Here is a 9145-nt window from a genome sequence, read left to right on the forward strand (position 1 = left end):
TAGCATGTCTGTTTGGATTCAGACAGGTCCCACAGAACTGGAATGGAGCAACCTTTTTGAGCTATAGGTGCGCTGATGAGTAAACTGAAAAATCGACCTACAAAGGTATAGAGAAGCTAAGTGGGAAAAAGAAGAAATTAGAGAATGTGAGGCCCCTAAGGAGAAACAGAGGCTGGCTAACCTGGACCCTGTCAGCTTATTAGCAACGCCAGCCCCCAAACCAGTTTGTGGTCCTGTAAGATGCCCTGCATATCTTTATTAACGATCTCTGTAGGGGCGCCTGGGTGGCTGTCGGCGAAGCGTCTGACTCTTGGTTTCAGCTCAGGTCATGATCTCAGGGGCATGGGATCCAGCACCGGGTGACGCTCCGTGCTCGGCGGGGAGTCTGCTTGAGATTCTCCCTCTCCCTCTGCACTGCCCGCCCCCCCCCACTGCCCCACTCATGCTCTCACTCTAAAATAAATAAATAAATCTTAAAAAAAACAGATCTCTTTAATTGAGCCAACGTAATTAGGCTTATGTTCTGCCCAACCAAAAAAGCTTTGACTAAGGCTACCTATGAGGTTTTCTGTCAACATCCCAAGTTTATTTTGTTTGGGCTCATGCTCTGCACACCAGTGTATGCATTTCCAAGACAGTAGGACTGTTCCTAAAGCCCTTCATTTCGTTTTGACCCTGATCAACAGGTTTCACTGCAAATGTACTTCTCTGTCCTTATGAGAAGCATTGCCTGGGTACCTGGACAGCTTGCAAGAAGGGTTCTGGTACCAATTCAGATGGGGGGGGGCATTTTCCCTCCACACCATCAAACAATGCTCTGGACGCCAGCTTGGTGTCCTACATTTAACTCCATTCTGACACAGTCTACATGAAGAGAGTGTCGGATCCCGCAAAAAAAGAGCTCAGTCTTACAAGACTGCTCCCCCCTCTCCCAACACACACACACACACACACACACACACACACACACACGCATGCACACACAGGCACACACGAGCTTCAGAGGCCAGTTGGAAGTCCAGATTGTCACCTGTGTTCCTGACAAACTGGCCGTGAATCAGAGGTTTCCACCATCTCTTCCATAAGTTCAATTCATTTGTTAGAGCGGCTCACAGAACTCAGAGAAACGTACTGACTAGATCACTGGTTTATCATAACAGGACATCACCCAGGAACCTCCAGATGGAAGACAGGCACAGGGCAAGATCTGGGGAAAGGATGAGAAGCTTCCATGCCCTCTCCAGGTCCGCCATCTTCATGAGCTCACCAACCCAGAAGCTCTCCCAACGCAGTCTTTTCGGGGGGGGGGGGGGGTTTATGGAGGTTTCATTAAAAGAGCGTGATTGATGACATCATTGGCCATTGGGGATTGATTCAGCCCCCATCTCTCTCCCCTCCCCAGAAATCAGGGGGTAACACTGAAAAGTTCAAACCCTCTCTTCATGGTTGGTTTCCCTGGCAACAGCCCCCAACCTTGGGCATTTTCCAATAGTCACCCCTTAACATACACCCAGCAGTGGTAGAAAGGGATTTACTGTGAATAACCAGGCACCCATTCACTTTTATGGCTCTGAAGCATTTTCAGGAACTGAGGACAAAACACCAAATATGACACAAGGTGCCCCAGTTGCTCTTATCGCTCAAGGAACGCCAAAGGTTTTAGGAGCTGTAAACCAGGAACAATGGATGAAGACCAAATATCTATGAGAAATATATTTTGGAGACGCCTGGGTGGCTCAGTCTGTGAAGCGTCTGCCTTCAGCTCAGGTCATGATCTCGGGGTCCTGGGATCGAGCCCCATTTCAGTCTCCCTGCTCAGCAGGAAGTCTACTTCTCCCTCTCCCTCTGCCTCTGCGATCTCTCACGCGCTCTCTCTCTCTTTGGTCACTCAAATGACCAAAATCTATTGTTTATAAATCACAATAGGCAAAGCACGGTAAAGCCAAGATACTCATCATACAATGCATCATCTATGAGACATCTACTATGGACTCTGATCCTGGAATGTTTTCCACAGCCTAAACCGAGGGTTAGTTTCCTACTGCCTCTCTGCAATGAGCACGTGATAGGCAGGCTGATGGCACGATCTTCAGCTGCCATTTGGTCACGTGGTTAACCACCCCGCTCGAGGACTGGAGAAGGCCATCAGAGCTCGGCGGCATAGCTTCCCACAGGCTCTTTACTGTGTTGCTTTGATGGGTCCTGGGACTCAAATCCAAGGGGACCCTAAAGCCCATGGTCCAGCTTCTCGGGCCCTGGCAGCCATGGGCTTGAACAGCAGCTAATGCCAACTATCAGGGGCCTCGTTCTGTGAGAGATCTTCATCTCCCAGTTCAGACAACCTGATCCTAGTCTTGATTCAGACTGTGTTCGGTGGATCTAGGAGCCCTCGATGAAGTTGGATTTTTGTGCTGTTTTATTTTTCCAATTTGCAAATGTAACACCATGATAATACAAGGTCTTTCATTTGGCCAGAAATTCTGCCTCAGCAGCGTTTAATTAATGCATTACCTTAGGAGTTTCAAATATTTCTTGGAAGTAGGTGGGAAATTAATACAAAACCAAATAAATAAGCATTTTCTTTCTTTAAAGCCAGTATTTTTGACATGCAGCAAATGTTCACCAGATTAAAAACTCAATTCACTGGCGCCTACGCTGATGAAAATCCTGAAGTAATGGGATGTATTCTGGACATTGAGCTTTTAAGAAAAAAAAAAGAATACAGAGGAAATAAACAGCACAGTTCCTGGAGCCAGGCTTGAACTCTTGAACCATTTGGTGATGGGCTTCAATTTTTAGATTTTAGTACTATTTTAATTATAAAATTAACAGATAATCATGATAGAAACCTGATATAAACAATAAATTAAAGTTCTTCCTACCCCTATCCCACCTCTCATCCAAGGCCCAGAGATATCCTTATTAATAGTTTCTTCAGGGTTCTTCTAGAATTTTCCATGGACATACGAGCATATATACAGAATAAGCTTAATTAATCTAATAGTCATACTTAGCATACTGCTCTAACATTTGCATTTTAAGCATAATAATATGTAGATTAGCTTTTCTAAAAAAGAAATAAGGTACTTCCTGGACGCGGAATAAATTCAGCCTCTGTCTTTTAAATCTATACTCCTGAACGGAAAGAATTTATATTCAGTCTATAAGCCCCAGAATTACAAAATGCCGGTTCACCAAACATTCAGTTATGTTTAGCATCCTGTAGCAGTTAGCTTTTTCTGAGTAACAAATTACCCCATAACTCAAGAGCTTAGAACAATAACAGTTCGTTTAGCTCAAGGATCAGTGGGCTGGCGGTGTGTGCTGTGCCTGGCTGGGCAGTTCTTCTGACCTTGGGCAGGCTCACTCCTACACCTGTGGTCAGCTGCCAAGAGAGCTTAGGTCTCAGGGGTGACTAGGCCACTAGTCTCCCATTACCCAGCAGGCTAGTCTGGGGTTTACTTATGTGGTGGTGACGGCAGGTCTACCCCCCCCCCAACCCCGAGAGTGTGAGAGGATGAGCCCCAGCACAGAAGCATTTTATAAGCTTCTACCGTATTATGTTTGCTAAGATCCTGTTGGTCAAAGCAAACCACACAATCAAGGTCAGCGTAGAGAGGCAGAGAAAGTGTCTCTACCTCCTTCTGAAGGGAAGGGAAGAATTTGTGGTGATTTTTACAATCTACATATATATGGCAGGGAGGGGGGTACGTCATTTAAAAAGAAATTCAAATTAGCAAAATCTTACCCCCGCCCCTGCTGTAGATTTTTTGAATTGTTCAAGTGTTATATGAAATGTAGAAACAAGGGGTGCCTGGGTGGCTCAGTCAGTTAAGCATCTGCCTTTGGCTCAGGTCATGATCCTGGGATCCTGGGGTCCTGGGATCGAGTCCCGAGTCAGGGTCCCTGCCTAGAGTAAACCTGCTTATCCCTCTCCCACTCCCCCTGCTTGTGTTCCCTCTCTCACTGTCTCTCTCTCTCTCTCTCTCTCTCTCTGTCTGTCAAACAAATAAATAAATAAAAATCTTTATTTAAAAAAAAAGAAAAGTAGAAAAAAGAATGCTATGTGTCATATAGAGCCGGTCCAATGTGGCACCAGAGGTGTGGCCCTGAGCTGTGCCTCATGGATGCTAACAATCCTGGGTGATACGCATATTAGAAGCAGTAAAGGCAGCAAAGCACTGAAGTCTTCTAGCAGATTCTTTCTGCTGATGTCCACAGAGAAAGGGAGGTACCATAAACACATGGAACCTACCTAGAAACAGCACCCACCAGCCACTTTCTTTTAAGCTTTGGTCATTTGGTTGATAATTAGAAAAGAAAGCCATGGTGATGGTATAATATCACACTCATATTAATAGGATTTTTTTCCTTACATTTTTCCTCTTACCTCTACAAGCCTTTGGTGCATGATGGCAGTGGCATTCATGGTGTGTGTGTATGTGTCTGTGTGTGTGTGTGGTGAGAATACAGCTGAAAACAAAGAAGCCATTGGAGTTCCTGCATAGACTTTTAGAAAACTCAGAGCAGAGGCCAAAGTTGGAAAGGCAGGGCTTTCAGTGACAAGCACAGAGAGAGAGAGCGAGCGAGAGAGCAGGGGTGTCTTTGTGCCAAAAGAATAAGAGCCTGAGGGGCCTGGAACAGACACCGGAGCTCCAAGCAGCAGAGCAGGAAGGAAGGCGTGTTCCGGCCTCAAAGTAGATCAAGGTTAAGCCAGCTGGCCAGAGGAGAGAATTGGCCAGGAGGAAATTCACACTTAGATACTGGTGAGCCCAGCATCGAAAGGGCCCCCCTAGCTTCTCCCCAACTAAGCCCAGCTGATGACCCCTGGCACCAGCATCAGAGGAACGCCAGGGGAAAGGGTAGATGAGTTTGGCAGAATCCCTGAGCAGAGGAGTCTTTCAGAGCAGCCCTCCATGGAGCCAAGAGAGTGCCCAAGGGCTATCGCACATGTAGGGGTCGCCCATCTTGGGGCTTGCAACGAGAATGATGTCAGAGAGGCGTGCCCAGCTCAGCTTGGCCCAGACAGCTTGAGAGGCAGTCAGAAAGGCATGGAGAGCTTCCCCTGCCTGAAAAGGAAGCCTGTACAGACAGCAGGTGCAGAAGGGATACAGGTGTTTTCCACGCACAGGTGGTGGGGTGGGTGCTGGTGATCAAATACACATGAAGCCCACAGCCTGGCCAACAACCAGGGCAAGACGAAAACCAGCCTCCTACCAGAGGCCGCGCTCCCATGCCAAGAAAAACGGTCAGCCCACCAGGGCTTAGAAGCCCTGGAAGCTGGGGGCAGCAGCCTGAACTGACTGAGCTTTTTAAGAATCTCTAAGTGACTCCTATTATATGGAGGCCTAGGTCAAGTTTTCTGCAATTTGGTCAAACGGAGTGCCAGGTCAATTTCAGTTCAATTTCATAGAAATCAAAACTGTTTACACTTAAACTTGGTGATTGTAAAATTTACACTAAAATTGGCCTCATTTCCCAATTCCCTCTTCACTGTTAAGACATGGGAGAGGGACCATTTGTTACTCGTTGGGGGATAAATAGGTATTTACTAACTATAACTGTGATTATAAGCAATGGAAATAAAAGTCATTCTGATTACCAATATGGTGGGCATATTCGGCCATTGCCTCAAGAAGAACACTCATGCAGACAATATCCCCATACTCCGGGCTGAATCTTGCATCTCCTAACCTGGGGTAATGATCCCGCCAGCAGGACCCTGGAGACCAGGTGGCTGGAGCAGAGCTGTGTCTTAGGAGTGGGCCAGGGAAAGAGGAACAGTGCCACAGAGCTCCACACGCCCGTAAATTCAAGTGTAACTGCTTTGTTGGTGGAAGAGGGGTATCTACGGTTCTCAATCATTTATATCATGGCTGCCTTCCCAGCATGCACAGGGACAGTCAGGAGCCAACTGTTCCCACATCACCATTGGCTCTCTTTTGTACATCACAGCCAGATTTTACTTGGTCTCCTATCTCTCTGTATTAGTTAGGGGGATCAGGATTGGGTTTACTTTAAGCAAAACTCAACATAATACATAGCAAAAATTTTTATTTCTTGCTAACGTAAAAGAAATCCTTAGTAGTCGTTTCATGAATGGTGTAGAACTCCATGTGGTCAGGGACTCAGGTTATTTCTATTTTATTACTTTGCCATGAATGACTTCCAGTGCCACTTCAGGGTCAAAGATGCACATCTGGTCAGCTAGAAGGGATAAAGTTTGCACCTCATCCCTTGAGGACATTTCCCAGAAGTTACTCATGCTGCTCTTACTCTTATTGGCTAAAACATGGTCACATGGCCACACCTAGATGTGAGAGAAGTTGGGAAATGCAGTCTTTATTCTGGGAGAGCCGTATACCCTGCTAAAAATCATGGGTGCTATGACTGAGGAAGAAGAAGAGAACAGACATTGGGGACAAGCAGTCTTTGTCATACTCACCAAAGTAAGGTTGCCCTAAGGGGCACCTCCAAGGAGCCATTATACTCTGCAAGTTTTTGAAAACCAGTGCCCATAGGTAAAATTCCAATATCATTATCCTGGTACCCAAGGTTTCTCATCCCATGAAGCCAAATTCCTTTTCTGGTCTCATCTCCGATGGCCCCACTCATGAGCCTTCCATGTCTATCTAAAGACTTTGTACCCACCAGTATACCAGCTCACTCCCATAGAAGGATCTAGCTCATCTTGCTCCCTCAGACTGAGATGGCATCTCCTCTCTAAATCTTACCTGACCTTTATGTGATCATAACGGGCATTCTACAATGTCTCTTCGCATCCCGAGACATGATAGAGAAAGGAGGCCAGAGGATGGTGGAATCAGTTGAATTCCTACTGTTTAAAATACCAGAACAACGGACCACTGGCAACCCTGAAGGCAGTCTCTAGCAGTGAGATGTAGCGCTCTAGCTACCTTTGAGAAGTCAATTCATTGACACCAATACAAACCCCGGTGACGCCATGATGAAATGTGCAGATATGAGGCTTGAAAGTAAAGGAGGTATGGATTCCATCTTACTTAAATATTTTGGGACCCAATTCTGTCAAGATAAAAACTTAATAGGAATACACATACTGCCCTGCACTGGGGGTCTAAAAGGTCAGTGGCACAGGTCCAGAGCTCAGCAAGCATATGTAAAAACATTTTCAGTTTCTACTTGACAGCGAGTTCAGTGTAAGCTATCAGTGTGGCTACCTGAAAAGGTTATTAAATCTTAACTTGAACTGATAGAAACATGGTGTCCAGGAAAAGAGAGGGAATAATCTAGCTCTGCGTTGACCTGACCAGATCAAATCTACGATAGGCTGTATTAATGGCCCCAATTCTTCGGCCATCCCTTTGGCCCTGCCCTTTGCCATATCACTTTAAAGTTCCTCCCACAAAGGAGCCAGAGTTCCACTCCTCTCTTGATTTCAGGTTTGGTCATGTGACTTGTTCAGTTAACGGGCTGGACACGACAAAGTTCTGAAAAACACTTGCGTGATCTGGCTTGTTCTCTTACGTATCTGCCGTCTCTGTGAGAACATCCTGGGGCTAGCCTGTTGATCCTAGCAGGGAATGAGAGACACATGAATGGCCCAGCCAAGGCTGACCTAGATCAGCTGGGCCCAGAAATGCAAGCAAGTCCCATCAAGATCAGCAGGATTGCCCAGGTAAGCCTGGCCTAGACGATCCACGTACCAGCCCGTCCTGAAAATTGTGAGCTCACTGTTGCACACTGCTGGGGTTTTTTGTGTGGCTGGTTGTTCTGCAGCACTAGCTAACCGAAACAAGAACTGTGTGCTGTTCGGAGTGACACTTGATGAGGGATATTGACAAACTGGAGTGCACCCACAGGAGGCCGGTGGGAACCATGAAGGGTCACAAGGCCATAGGATATAAGGAACCATCGATGACACCAATACTATTTACGGGGAGGGAGACTTATGGAGAACATAAACGTGGTCACCCAACAGCTAAAAAGCTGTCCTGTAAAAGAGAATTTGGATGAACTCTTCATAACACTTAGAGTCCAAAGACCTTTTGAGAGAAAGGGAGATCCCACTATTAAATCTGTCTAGCATGGAATAAGTTTTCAGAAGTCATGAGCTCCTCTTTGCTAGAGATACTCAAGTAGAAGCAATAGGACCCCTTGGCGGGCTTATTGGGAAGGACAACGGACAACAGAGAGACCTAGAGGGTCCTTCCAACCTTTCGATGCTTTGAGAGACCATCGCCTGTCCCTGAGAACCTTTGTCTCACTACTGGTCTCACTAAAGTGTCCCTGCCCCTATCGCTCTCCTTGGCTTCCTTCCTCTGCCACCCAGCACCCCTACCCCCACCCTTGGATGATTTTAGCGCCTCACCAGTAGCCCTCTCCACCGCCACTCCTGACATTTACATTCTGTTTCCATGATGGCCGCAGAGGGCTATGCACCACACTGAGACGCACGTAGGGGAGAGGCCCCTGTGGTTTTTCCCAGGCCTGTATTCACACCAGAGAGGGTCTCCATTTTGTGTGAGCCCCTCTCCCATCGTCAACGGTGTGACCCTCTCCCCTCCCATGTCTCTCCCCATCCTTGGTCAGTTAGAACCCTCAGGTAGGCCTGCCTTCCTCAATCAAAAATGGGCTGAGAACGACTTTCTAATATTAGTGATTTACAAGTTAACATGAATTCAAGCCCAAGTCCTTTCCCTCTCCCAGGAGCACCTGGGTTTGAAATGTTAACCTCTTGCTGTAGAATGAAGCCTGGTTGACTTCGTGTCTTGTCCAAGGCATTCACGATAGCCTCATGGTTTTCCTTTGGAGCCAGCCTCACTTGGGCCCCTCCAGCTCCTGGCCTTATGTTCATAAATAAGGACTGAAATCACTGGTACCCTGCACGTGTGAGACAGTGCCTCTGACAGCGGCCCAGAGAGGCAGCTGAAAACGGAAAGCGTTAGTCAACAGTCTAATATTTCCAAGTAATCCCACCTAGTGAGTGAGCGCTCAGTAGACATAATCTTCAGCCTGTGTCTTTTCAAAGGTCACTTTTTAAAAAATGCACTAACACTGGGATAAAGTCAAGGTAGAGAGACAGGCTTACCGCCCCAAATTAGCAGCGCGGTTCCTGTCAAGCGCATTTCCGTGAGACGCAAAACCCAGCGGTCATGGGCAAGTC

Source organism: Martes martes, assembly GCF_963455335.1.
Source record: "Martes martes genome assembly, chromosome: X".
NCBI lineage: Eukaryota > Metazoa > Chordata > Mammalia > Carnivora > Mustelidae > Martes > Martes martes.